At 37.2% G+C, this 14654-nt stretch overlaps 1 protein-coding gene across 3 annotated transcripts in view; it reads right to left on the bottom strand.

Moving 5' to 3' along the window:
* RAB27B (RAB27B, member RAS oncogene family) overlaps positions 1-14654 on the bottom strand; it is a 155117-nt gene that overhangs the window by 60709 nt on the left and 79754 nt on the right. The window contains exon 1 of one of the 3 annotated variants that reach the window (XM_058557176.1): positions 2287-2450. The exons of 1 other annotated variant lie outside the window; for it this stretch is intronic. The gene's annotated coding sequence lies outside the window, so the exon portion shown is untranslated. Of the gene's footprint in view, positions 1-2286; positions 2451-14654 lie in introns of those variants that run through there. One more of the 3 variants, XM_058557172.1, reaches the window with a different exon arrangement.

Below are 14654 nucleotides of genomic sequence, written 5' to 3'. Positions count from 1 at the left end.
TTATTTAAGGAGGGACTATGAGAGAAGGTTAATATTTACAGAACATGAATAATGATTGCAAAGGGCATGAAACAAATTAAGTAATACTCTCAACTCTATTTATGGGATTCATAATAGGTTTTATTTGTGCTTAGTGATGTTGCTACTTCCTACACTATATAATAAACTTAAGTTCCATACACATCTAATAAGGAGTAAAGTCATTCCCCTTTAGCCACCATCTTTAGAAAGTGACATACTCTTCATGGAAAACAACTGGTCTTGTGTTGTCTGTTTTTACTGTAATTGTCTTCCTGCATCTCAACATTACAATTACTTGCTTAAGAGCTGAACTATTGGTTAACCTGCCTTGATAAATCAACTCGAGAAACTGGATTAATTGTGAGCTGAGCTTTATGTGAATAGTTGGTCTATGTTTCATGCTCTACTGATCTGAAAGACAAAAAAAAAACTAACCAAAAATTTCCCGTAGTGAGGATGGGAAAAGAGCAGATTTCTGTCCTGAACCACCTGAGGCTTTGAATGACTTCCACTTTTCCAGAAGAATAGTTAAATAAATGAAAAGCAATTCAGAAACCAGCAGATAATTTTAGTATAAGCTGGTGAGCAAAGGAGCTGAGAAGATCAATTCTATTAGGGTTACCTTCCCTATCAGGTCAAATACTCCTGTTCCAGAAACGCCTATGAGCCAGTTGTGGTTTGCTCACATTTGACAGATTCCCTTTATTCATCCTTGGCAACTACAAGAACAGGCTCATCCAGTTTCATCGGAAATGTTTTGTTTTCCTTTCAAGAGCAATGATGGTGACATTTTATGGCAGGCCATAGTCAGTTCTTAACCAGAAAAGCCTGATTAGTATTAAACTATCTGTCAAAAGCACCCTTTTTGTCATCCATAAGAATCCTCTCTTGCCTTCAAGAAGGGCTGATCCCATCTGGGTAGAGGATTGTGCTGGGAAACTATGAAAAATAACTATTTAGGGGGAATGGCAAAAGGCAAGTATGGCTGTCACTTCGTACTACAATTCAGACATTTTGGTAACTTGAAAAGTCAATAAACTTAAATACCTGAGGCTATCATGCTGAAGTCCATCTTTTTTTGTTAACTTTTCAAATTTCGGACTATACGACCATGCATATAAAATATATATATATTTATAATATTACTGAATGCATGAATGCAACTGAATATTAAGAAGAGTGCACATTTTTCTTTTAAACAGAACTAAATTAAAATTATTTAATTTTAATATTATTTTTAATTTAATTTTAAATTAATTTATTTAATTTTAAATTATTTAATTATTTAATAATATCAATAATAATAAAATAATAACAATCATATACATCATATATCATATATCGTAGGTCACATATAAATTATATATTTTATAATATAAATAGCTATTTTTTGTTAAATGATAATTTTGTTGCTAATAACCCTGAAACCACATGGTATTAATTTGGGCTTAATTTAATAATGTACCATTTAAACAACTGGAATCTTATACCCTTAATTTTAGATCTTGAAATAAAAAGCTAGTACACATGTTACAGGTGTGGTGACTTGAACCGAACACATCATTTTCCTAGGAATGCAGCCTCTAGCCTTTGCTAGTTACATTTCACCTGCTTCAATAGTTTCAGATAATTAAATAACATATGAGGTGGGAAACTCTTGGAAGCTAATTTATTGTGACCACTTGAAGGGACACACCTGCACACACCCTAGTAGCTGCAACACTTGGATCAGAATTTGGAAATTGACAGAGCAGAAAATTGGAAGACACAAAGCACTTTTGATTTCTCTGTGGCTATTTCACCTGAGGAAGTGCGAAGAAATGTCCTATCACTTGCCTGGCTTGCCTCACTAAATTACTTCTCCTTAAAGGAAACTCTAAACACATTATTATTATTATTAAGTATTTTTTGGTTGTTTTTTGAGCTACAAATAGAAGGATACTGGCATCGCGCTGCACGGTTTTTGTATCCTAACCAGCTGTTCGATATGCAAATACCAAAACGAAGACAGCCAGCTAGTTTTCCGATGACATCCGTGTGCACACATCCCGTCCTCACTAGGGTTTCTGTTGAAGCTGCCGATCCACGGCGCTCACAACCAGAATCAGGCTCGCCCAAGGCACAGACTGCAGACTCGGCTGCCTCTCTCCTGGCCTCTGGCTCCTCATCCACGTCTCACTTCCTTTTCGCAGGCTAGGCAGCTGAGAATACCCTGAGTGGGTGGAAACACATTCCAGCAATAACAGCCCGGCTTCCCCAACTCACCAGCCTGCGAAGTTTCCTTTGCGAGAGAACTGGGTGTCAGATTTCAGAGGTTTCCTTCCCCTGTCCCAAGCCCTTGACCTCCTAGGCTTCCACACCAGCAACAGCACAGGATCTGCTTTACAGGGCGACAATCCCCGGGACAGATCCTTATTTTTCCAACCTGTGGCGTTGGATCGGTCCCCCGCCTGCCGGTCCCCAGCCCCTGCCCGTCAGGACTGCATGTGGCAGGACTTGTAGCACCACCCCTGAGTCCGCAGAGACGCCGGGATCTGGAAGGTTTGTGTGAGAAGAAGGCGTGTCTCCCAGCCCTAAGGCGGATGTGCGGAGCGCACCTCAGGCAAATCTTGGTGGTGACTCAAAGGCGCTTGGCTTCTGGTGAAATTCTCCCCACTGTGGGGCTTCAAGCCTTAGCAGCGAGCCCAGTTTTATTCCTTTATCTTCCCATGTTTTCTTTGATATTTCTTATTCAAAGAGCCCAGGGCACTGTGAGAACTGCTTCCAATGCATTGCATTCTCCTCCCAGGGGATGTCTCATTAACTATAGAGAGAGCAGGGAATTGCCAGTGGAGAACAGAGAAAGGCTTCGGGAAATAAAAGGGGAGTTGTAAAGAAATTAGTGTTTTAAAAGTTAGGGTCTGTTTATATGAATACATTAATCAGTATGGACCATCCTGCTCTTTGCCTCCTAAAGTCACTTCAGAGATCAGTAGGTTAGTAAATAGAGGTTGTGTCTATGAGATCAGATGAAATCAAGAGCACACACATTCACTGAACAAATATTTATTAAGTACCTACTGTGTGGCAGACCCTCTTCTAGACACTTCGGATTCATCCATCCACAACAAAGATCCTGGCTGGCTCTCTTGAGGTCACCTTTCAGACTCTGCCATCCCTAGTTTATAGACTGATGGTAAAGGTAAGAATCTAAGGTTGTATATACATCATAGCAGTTGACTTATTCCTCTGTGAAGAAAATTAAAAAGTTCCCAACCTGTTGCTTGCATTCATATTGGTAAACAATGAGATGACTGCTTAAATTTTAATTGTTTGACCTAGTTCTGACAGGGTCCCTTAGATACAATCTGGGAGGCACTGCCATTATCAGCTAGGGAGTGTCTCCCAGAAGAGCGCTGTAGGAGGGGGTAAAGGAAGAGCTCATAACCAAAACAAACACAAACAATAGCAAAGTCGTGGGGGAAGAGGAGTATTGGAGAAAACATTTGGTCCCACAGGAATCTGTCTGTTAGGAAAATATGGAAGAAGTTCTATTTTCTGTGCCTCAATGTTTTTATCTTGAAAACGGGGATAATAAAATGCCTTCATAGAGTTATTGTGAGTAAATGAGCTCGTATCAGCAGAGTGCTTGGAACAGTACCTGGCACAGTAAATTCTATATATGTGCTGGCTATACTTATTATTTTAGTAGCACTTTTCTACTCCATTCTCTCAAAGTTTTAAGGTCCAATTCATAAAAATTATTCTGATCTACTAGGAGGAAGTATAGGATGTTCAGGTTGTAGATTTTCAAAATATATATGCTGGGAATCTCTATTTATGGTAAATCCTATTTTGCAACCCTTAGCAATATCTAAGTACATGAAAAGTGTGTGTCCATGAGCCTGGAAAGAGATTAAAAAACAGAACATAACAACCTTGAATTAATTCCACTGTGTATAGCACATTAATTTAAAATGATTCTCGATGCTATACAATGATAATCTGTATTCTTCACCTAGTTCATGTGTTCACTTACACACATTAATCCTAATAGCTATTATTTCCCATATGCAATAGAGTTTATAAAGCCCTTACTCATAGGTCATCTCATTTGACTTTCACAACATTGCTTTGAGATAGACAAGGCATCTATTATTTTTATTGTCCCCATTTTAAGAATGAAGAAATTGAGGTTGAGGAAGTCACAATGATGTGTCCAGAATCATGAAGGTCCATAAAGGTAGAACTCAGGTCTACTGATCCAGAAGGCAGAGCTCATAGCGGTCACTACACTGTGCTGCCTCCATATTTCTAGAAAAAGTTCCTGCCGTGAGGAAGTCTAACACACACACTTATTGTCTGCTCTCCTTGTCACACTTCCCCAGCTAAGTATGTCAGTTGCCTCAAAGGGTCAACTCTTGCAGGAACAGCTCTCTTAGAGTCACTTGCCACTTAAGTCCTGTCTTTCAGGTTCCAAGGCTCAAAGGCACTAGAGTTACATGGTGATGCTACTTGGCTACTCCACGGTGAAACTTTTCCTTCCCTGTGGGAAGAGGGATTCCAGGGGGGAGAAGGTGCTGGGAGAATGTGAGAGAAATGGTTCAATGATTCTTGGCCACTACATGAAGGCCACTTTAACCAGAAGTAGAGCAGAATAAAAGACCCTGGAACCAGTGAAAACAAGGTGACAGCATCATGCACCATAATAAAAAAATGAATACCTTCCTGGACCTGGAGTTTATGTAGCACAAATTAAATAGACACAATTTCTGTAAATAGGTTTATCATTCAATAAATGCAGCACTGCGGTAAACACGTATATGAATGTACATGGTAGACTTCTAGTTGAAAATGGAAAATTGATCACATGTGTTTCATCTCCCCTTCCTCAAACTCCTTTAACACAAGAATCAATAAATTTTTTAATAGTTATGAAATCATAAAGACAAATAAAAGGAAGAGGAGACATCAAAAGACAAACTGCAATGGATGGTGGGAAGAACCCAAGGCAGATGGAGGCTTGGTAACTGATTTGGAAGAGGAGAAGAGTTTATATACTGTATGTCTGTAGGAGGGGTTATAGATAAGAAGCAAGATAATTTTCCCTGCATAATCCAGGGAGGCTCAGGCCTAGGAGGCAGAAATATCACCATAGAAGGAGGCCAGGTGGTGGGGTAAACACAGGGGTTTGGTTAGATGTCTGTATACAGAATGCTTGGACCCAGAGTTCCCTTCCCCACTGTTGTGCAATCAACCAACCATAAGTTCCTCCATCTGCTCAACCCAGCCTCCAGGAGACTGGAGGTTTATTTTTTGGAGAAAGTAAATTAGAATAATTTGTGGTTTAACAAGATGAACTAAACACATGCACACTTGCATTTTTACTCTGCTCCTACAGAAAATGAATTAAAAAGAAACTTATATAGAACAGAGGAAAGAAATCTCTTGAAATTGAAAATATACTCAAAATTTTAAAAATTTGACAGATGGATTATGAGATTAAGTTGAAAAATTCTTCAGGAAGACAGAACAAAAAGTTATTGAAATAAAAAATTGGAGTAAAGGGAAAAATTTCTGACTAATAGGGATCCTGGAAAGTTTCAGAAGAGTTCTTTCTATCCAGAAAGGGATGGAAAAATTAATTAAAGAAATAATGCAAAAACAATTCCAAAAATGAAGACTACGGATTTTAGGGATCAAAAGTTCCACCAAAAGTCCAAGAGAACATTTTTTAAATTAATTGATTAATTAATTAAACACACCAAAATACATCATTCTGAAATATTAGAAGCCCAGGAATAAAGAGAAGAACCAAAAATACCTTCCAGAAAAATAAAGCAGATCGCATACAAAGAAAAAGAATAAAAATTGTATTGGATTTCTCAAGAGCAGTAATGGATCCACAATATTTTTTAAATGACTTCACATTTTAAAAATGAAATTATTTTGAATTTAGATTTGTCTACCCAGACAAAATGTCAGCCAAGTGTCATTAAAGATGTTTCCAGACATGCAAGGATTCAAAAATATACTTCTTGTACCGTTTTTAAAGATGGGTCCCTCAAACAACCTTATAAATCAAGAACGAGGAAGAGATGGAACCTAAGAAATGCAGGTCCAATGCAGGAGCCAGGAAAGTGAATTCTCCAGAACAACAATTGCAAAGCCAGCCTAGAAAGAAGCAGGATGATGGATTGCAGTAGGAAAGTTTCCAAGAAAAAAGAAAAAGAAAGTAATTATTTGATGTACATGTACATTTGAAAAATTATTGATAAATGTGTGTCCACTGGAAACTAAAAGCACTCATCCAAGTCCATGTTCTTCTCTTTTTCCTGAGCACCCCACTAGTTTTCATTTCTTAGCCCTGTGCAGGTAAGGAGGCATATCACTGAGTTCTAGCCAGTGTTATGTGGGCAGCAGTGATATACACCACTTCCAGGCCATTCCCATAAAATGACCTAGGAGATTCTCCATGCTTTCCCTCTTTCCTTGTTAGTATCCAGACACAAAGATTCAGTGAAGAGTTCTGAGGCCCTAGAAGACATCAAAGCCCTGAGATGAAAGAAATTTCTGGCTTTGAATAATGGTGTGGCATCGAAACCCTATCTGCGACACGTTGGACTGTGATATATACAAGAAATAAACTGTATAAAACCACTGAGATTTTTGGGGTTGTTATAGCAGTTAGACTATTCTGGTTGTTACAGTTTGAAAGATCACTTGGGGGCATTTGTGAATAATTTACAGTAGGTACAAAGTATACTAAACAAATTGAAAAAAAAAGGGTATTACTAACTCCAGGAAAAACAGAAGGCTATGAGAGAAAAGAAACAATGATAATATAACGCTTTGTTCAGATGTGGATAGAATCAGAATACTGGGACCAGTGACAGCAGAGTAACCATAAACTATGATATAGCTGTATGTGGACAGTGGGGATAAGGAAAGACGGCCTGCGTATATGTGTGAATAAGACAACTCAATCCTCAACCGTTATAACATAGAGTTAATAAATAATGTGTAAAATTGCTAAACAGAGTAATACCAGAATAAGCAAGTCATTTAGAAATATGTAAGTAAGTACAATAAAAAAATCACTAAAAGAGTCAAATGCTTTGCTGTGTGGATTGAGACTGGGGCTTAGGAGATCTGTGCTAGTTTCTAAGAAATTTAGTACCATTTTTTTAAAAGTGAGATGTATTACCTTAGTAAAAATAAAATTAATATTAGTCTTAAAATATACATAGGCAAACAAAAGATATTTGTTCAATAGAGAAAATGTTATGATTTGTTAAAGTATTTGCCTATATTTTTGCATAATAACCTATAAGCAGTGGAGAAAGTGAATTTGGGGTGCAGAATGAAGATAGATTTGAGCGTGCACAGTCATTTATTCACTCAACAAACACTTATTAAGTAATGTTTGCCTGATACTATGCTAGGCATGGGGAAATAAAGTGGAGAACACAAAAAATATAAGGTGCCCTAAGAGAAAATGAGCATTTAAAGCTTGAAACAACAAATATATTTGGTTTCTTCTCTCTTGTCCTTGGTGACATGAGCCATTGACTTAACTTTTTAGGTAAGATACTGCCCTTCAAAATACTCTTAAAAATTGCCATCTTGTCTCTCGACTTGAACCCCACACTGATGAGATCAGAGATTTCCTAGCTCACCGTTCTGGGATTGCAGAGAAGGCTTTGCCAGGTAGTCATGCATGGGTTTGCCTCCACCCTCTGCTGATTTTCAGTTCATATGAAGTCTGTCTAATCACAAATAAAAATCAACCCCTCCCCAGTTTGAGGAAACCCACAGCATGACTAAAAGTCACAAGACTGGACTCCCAGGTCATGCTAGTTTTCCTAACTACTTTTACAGATGTAACTTCAAGAAATATATATGCTTAAGTGAATTTCGGCCAGCAATTACTTTGAATGTATAAACACATCAAGACCTATTTTAGGCATCAAGGTGGACTTGTTCACATACTTACATGTGGAGCATCTACTCTATGGGAGGTCTTAACCTCCCCACTTCTAACTTCCTTCTGTCTCAGTTTCTTAGAATGTGAAATGAACATACACTGGGACCTTATGTGGAAATTATTCTGGCTTAGTCTATTTCTCTCTTTCTATGGTAAAGGAACATTCTATCAGAAAGGACCAAATGGTTTCATGAGTAATGTTTGCATATAGCCTTTATGAAAGCCCAACTTACAAAAAAGCCACCGTAGGGGGGGAGCCATAATTCTGTCTATGAATAGTATTGGATCTTTTTATAAGAAAAATGCTGTAAGTATAATTATGGCCACAGTTTAGTCATGTACAAGCACATGTAAAGTATGCACATTTACTTAATACTAGCTTATAGTGAGCTACAAAATAAAATGTCATATGTGCCTACCATACAAATGTAAATAAATATGTGGTGATTCCTTCATTTTCCCAAAATATATTACCAAAAAACAGTGTTCTTGGTCACAACTTTTGCTACTTTTTAACTGCAAACACTTCAAATTGTGATGTCATACACTCAGGAATAATTAAATCTTTCTCAAATTCCTTTGCCTGCCTTTTAATCAATTTTAAAGTAGTTTTTCCAAGCATCCAAACTAACGATGGTGGATGCAATTTCAAACAAATGCAATTTCAGACAAATATGTCTTTCCCCTCCAAATACTTTTTTGATCAAATTAAAGTACTTTCATGAAGGTTCCATTATAAGAGATCTATAATGTCACCAATATAAGATAACCATCTCTTTTTTAGGTATAATTTGGGAAATAATGTTACCTTATATTTGATCATATATGATATTGAAAGATAATTTGCAAAAATAACAACTAGTAAGTGAACTAGTCATAGCAAAGAATTCCATGTTAAATGATTACTTTTTAAAACTGTATTTTCAAGAAATAGTGAGACTGTCTTAATACATAATCTTACATTATAATTACATGAAATATGGTCTAATCTATTTTTATGATCAATATGGTAAAAGTCTATAAACCCATAATAAATTTTTATTTTCCTTCTAACATACATTTAAATGTTCTATTTCCAAAATCACATAAAAAGTCTAAGTACCATAGCCATACAATACTTCCTCAAATATTCATCACTGCCATAACCACTAAGTATGTTCCTGTTCTACGGACTTGTTAGCTACAGATTTCATTACTACTGTAGATTCAGAAAATAGAAGAAAATCCCCACATACTCCATGTAAAATATATGCTTTTGTTAGAACTACTCAACCTATTTTAAATAAATTATAAACAATTTATTTTTATAGTCATATATTTAGTGGGAGTCTTGAGAGAGGAGAAAATGTTTTAAAAGAACTGATCAAAGAACATGTGATCAGAATGAAGATACAACAGTTAATAAGATCTTCTCATTTTCTTGCATTTCTCTTATTTACTACATTAAAATGTAGTAAATATTAGTCATCTTCTTGGTATAAGGCATTCAAACCCCTTCCCTGTTTGTGGGGTCTCCTCCAATGCACTTCTTGGTGGGATTCCCCTATAAAAGTCAAAGGGGTGGCTGGCCCAGTGGCACAGCGGTTAAGTTCGTGTGCTCCACTTCCATGGCCCGGGGTTCGCAGGTTTGGATCCCAGGCGCAGACAGATGCACTGCTTATCAAGCCATGCTGTGGCAGGCCTCCCACCTATAAAGTAGAGGAAGATGGGCACGGATGTTAGCCCAGGGCCAATCTTCCTCAGCAAAAAAAAGGATTAGCATTGGGTGTTAGCTCAGGGCTAATCTTCCTCACACGCACAAAAAATAAAGTCAAAGGGGTCAGATGCTCGTGACAGTGGTGATAGTATGTACGGTCTGGATGCAATAGCATTGAGTGGTTCCAATGGTGGCATTCTAATCACATGATTTAATGCCTTTAGGATTATGACTCTAGTCCCATGTCTCCATGCCCTGCAGTGGGGGTAACAAAATATCAAACCTGGGAAAAGCAATCTTACAACTAAAATAAATATAGAATTTGCTAATTTAATAAACAGAGAAGTGAGAAACGTGTGGGAATGGATTCTAAGGGTGCTTGTATCAAGGAGGAAAAAGCACAACTTTAGGACAAGATAGACTGATTAATATGGATGCCCAGGACAAAATGTACTAATTTGGTTAGCTGAGAGTGCTTCTAGTTGTTTTCTCAGTTTGATGAAATTTAAACCTAGAGTAAGCCCTATCTTAATAGGACCCACCCTTGCTCTGTAGGAAAGACATTACAACAACATTACAAATACATACAGAAAGTCTTCTGTCTACATTTCCCTTTAGGATCATGTAGCTATTTTCCAAGGTAATTGGCACTGCAGAACAGGAACTTTTCCAAAATAGTAGAATATTGACTCTGGGATATTACTAATGGCTAAGTAAGAAGAAAGTCATCGCAATCAAAGAACAGAGTCAGAGCTCATGGCTTAATCACATTCTACTTCACAGTGGACTCAATAGGAGTCTCAAATCCATCTCATGTTTATTTTGCCATTTTTTCCCTAACTTATAGGTTAAAGAATAATGTGATAGAAAGATGAATTTGGAGATACTGAAACTACTCAACACAACCCTAAAGAGTATATCCAATGGGATAGTTATCTGAAAGAATTGCAGATATTAGTGTGACTATTAAGAATTTGAATGATGCGAAGAAGGTGATTCCTATCACATCTCCACTTGATTCGCTACATTGACCCATGTGGAAGGTGGATGGGTCTTCAAGAATGACAATGAATAAAAGAGAGCTTAATCAGATGATGACTTCAATTGCAACTAACGCAACTAATCAAATAGATACAGATTCTAATATACTTGGTATACTTAGATAGGTGGCTCTAAATCATTTATTTATTGAATTACCTGCAAGGTTCTCCAATTGATCCAGGTTTTAGACAAAGCACTTCTGCTTCTTTTCCTTTATGCCCAGGAGACTTGTGATAAAAATAATCATCTGTAGTAGAGTGAGGCACTGTATAGAGCCTTTGGCATTTCCTAGTAGGGGGATCATTTGGGAAGCCTCTATGTATAAAATTATAGAATTGTGGGTCTTCCCAAGTTCTGGATAGGGTAAGATGAGCAAGAATTCTCCTAAAAACAGAGAGTTTTATTTATTTATTTATTTATTGAATCATTTATTTACTTATTTTATTTATTATTTTTGTGTGTGTGAGGAAGATCAGCCCTGAGCTAACATCCATGCCAATCCTCCTCCTTTTGCTGAGGAAGACTGGCCCTGGGCTAACATCTGTGCCCATATTCCTCTACTTTACACGGGACGCCACCACAGCATGGCTTGACAAGTGGCGCATTAGTGTGCGCCCAGGATCCGAACCTGCGAACCCCGGGCCGCTGAAGAGGAGTGTGCGCACTTAACCGCTACGCCACCAGGACAGCCCTGAGAGTTTTAAAATAATTTGTTCTGCTTATAAAAATTTCACATCTGACACCACTACAGGTGTCCAAAGAATGAAAATTTGTTGAGCCAGTAAATAGAATCTGTTCATTACCTTGACATCCTTAGCAAGGGAAGTGTCAAGGAATGAGGCAGAAGGATCTCTTGTCCATTCTGTGCTTTATATTTCAGCAAATCTGATTTTTCATAACTGAAACATTAAAATTTAGAAAAAATTTTTTGTGAAAATGATTCAAAGCACTATATATTGGACTCGTAAGGTGATTGTGATTTGCGATAAAAATGCCCATAGCAAATTAAAGAAACTCCTTGAGGTGTAATGGTACAAATGCATGTATTTTTTCTCAATGAAAATTAGAAAGAGACACTTTGACTCCCTCACTTGAGTTATGACCTTATGTCACAATTAAAGGTAAACATACTGGCAACGCTCTCTCCTACTGTTTAACGTCAGATAAATAAATCACAGAATGCCTTGGCTATTGCTGGGCATCCGCCGCCTTGCCTCAACTCATTAGTGGCCAAACTGGATTTGTAACAATCAGGAAATACACGGCCTAAACTTGCACTTGATGATCTAAGATCTTTTAACATTGGTCATCACAATTTGGAATCTGCTTTCTCCAACTAACAGCAAGTCTTTGCAAGTTTTCTTACCTCTTATTCCTCCTTGAGGATCATTTCCTCCTTACTATTGCTGAAAAGATAAAATTATTATCCTTAAAATTTCTCTAATTTAAAGTTAGAAATAAAATAAAAATGAAATGTTTGCTTAAATAACTCATTTGATTATTAACAACCACCCAATAAGTTAGAGAAAATTTTAATATGTAACTCCAGACATGTTCATCTTTCAGTTGTTTTGGCATAAATATATTTATAGATTCAAACATAGCATAAGTAAAGGCTTTTGATAATGTTGGAAATTTGTGAAATTCATCAAAGTTGAATCCAATCCTTAACCCCATAACTCCATGACCCCATGATTTGTGCAGTAGGGGCTATATTGTATATAAGCTGTTCTTACTTTGACATTGGTTTATTGTCCTCAATTTGGTCCTAGGGGACCAAAAAGCATTTCTAGTCGCTTAATGCCCTCCTAGTACTTTTGCTGGTACAATTGATGGTTTTGGGCTATGACAAGGAACTACCACCTCTATTTCTCCACAATAACTCCAAAAGTGCCTGCTGCTTATACCTCAGCATATTAAAATAGTGTTTTATGCTATTAATAGAAATTATAAATAGTTTCACTTATACTGCTGAATTTGTGTCATCATAAAAACAATTAAATTATATTCAATAAACCAGTTGAAAAAGGCAAGGGATTAGTTTTCAAATTTAATAGATGCAAACACTAAAACAAAAACTTTTTTTTTTTTTTTTTTTTTTTTTTTTTTGTGAGGAGATCAGCCCTGAGCTAACATCCGCCAATCCTCCTCCTTTTTTTTTTTTGCTGAGGAAGACGGCCCTGGGCTAACATGGGTGCCCATCTTCCTCCACTTTATATGGGACGCCGCCACAGCATGGCTTACCAAGCAGTGCGTCGGTGCGCGCCCGGGATCCGAACCAGCGAACCCCGGGCCGCCGCAGCGGAGCGCGCGCACTTAACCGCTTGCGCCACCGGGCCGGCCCCAACAAAAACTTTTTGATATTTAAAGAGAGAAAATTTACTTAGCTGGTAAATTAATAATTTTAAGTGGAATATCAAGTTCCCTAATGATGTCAAACATTTATATACTTTAGCCTTGAAAATTAAAATCCACGTTTGGATCTCGTTGGCTAGAATAATAATCTCATCATTTTATTTAGTCATCCTTAAAAAATTCACTTAGTCTCCACTTTGTCCTTTGAGGTGTCCCAGTTTATTGCATATTTCCTCATCCAATTAATATCTACCTGTAATTTTTTTTCTTTCTGTTTTTTTTTGGTGAGGAAGATCGGCCCTGAGCTAACATCCACGCCAATCCTCCTCTTTTTGCTGAGGAAGACTGGCCCTAGACTAACATCCATGCCCATCTTTCTCCACTTTATATGGGACTCTGCCACAGCATGGCTTGCCAAGCGGTATGTCGGTGCGCGCCCGGGATCTGAACCGGCGAGCCCCCCCCCCCCCCCCCCCCCCGCCCCCGGGGCTGCCGCAGCGGAGCGCATGCACTTAACCACTTGTGCCACCAGGCTGGCCCCATCTACCTGTAATTTTAAACATTGCTTTAAGTTTGACTGAATATCTCCCATGATTATTGTGCTTCTGATAAGAGAGAAAGGTTTGGAAGTTTTTGTCTGTTTTTACAAGTATTTTTGTGCTGAGTTCTCATTGAATTTCTTTCTTTGAAAGTTCTGATTTTTTTTAATTTGGTAGGTGGTATTAAACTAAGTATAACACACTTTGTTCTAGGATCCATGTAATCATCACTATTTTCTTGAGTCCTCAGTATTGTTTTTGACTGTTTTTTAAAAATGTTTTTGTATTTCCTGAAAATATGAAGCATTCTATTCCATACCTTAGCTTAATTGATTTATTTATTAAATTATGTCTAACTATAATGTTCTTTTATAACTGAAGAGTTTCTAGCTCTAGGCTGATTAATTTTACTAAAGCTGTAACTTAGGACAGCTATTGTATATTTCGACTAATCTATAGTAGAAAATGTAGACTATATTTTTTTAAAGTTATCAGTTTAACCCAAGAGAGTAATTGCTGCTGGTTTATCCTTCAGCACATAAATATTTTAAAAAGAATAGTAATTTATACAGTAAAATTCTACAGTATATTGGACATAAGAATGTTACTAATTGTTTCTCTCATATGACTGCCTTTTTCAATGGTTCTTAAATGATTGATAATAAGTGTCATGAAGTTCTTCAGTGACTCGCCAAAGCTTGATCAGCACAAATGATCACTGAGGACTGACACTAACATTAGACTTAGGACAGACATGCTATGTCTTTTCTGCATAAAAACAGTGCTATTCCTAACATTGCGTTTTTAACCCTTCAGGTCTCATCCATAGTTTATTAGTATTAAAGAGTCAAGTCCTAGGCCCAAAACGCTTTGGCTTATGGTTAGTTTGGATTTGGTATCTACTTTATTTTTTCACTTATTTGTGTCTATTTGCACCCCAATTGGTTTTAGGAAGATGATAAATTTTTTCTATAACTGCATAAAATAGAGTAAGAAAAATAAAATTGACATCAATAACATAATAGAAAAATGGGCA

Source organism: Diceros bicornis, chromosome 16 (genome assembly GCF_020826845.1).
Source record: "Diceros bicornis minor isolate mBicDic1 chromosome 16, mDicBic1.mat.cur, whole genome shotgun sequence".
Lineage (NCBI taxonomy): Eukaryota > Metazoa > Chordata > Mammalia > Perissodactyla > Rhinocerotidae > Diceros > Diceros bicornis.
Note: the sequence above shows the minus strand (reverse complement) of the source record. Positions and strands in the feature narration are given on the sequence as shown.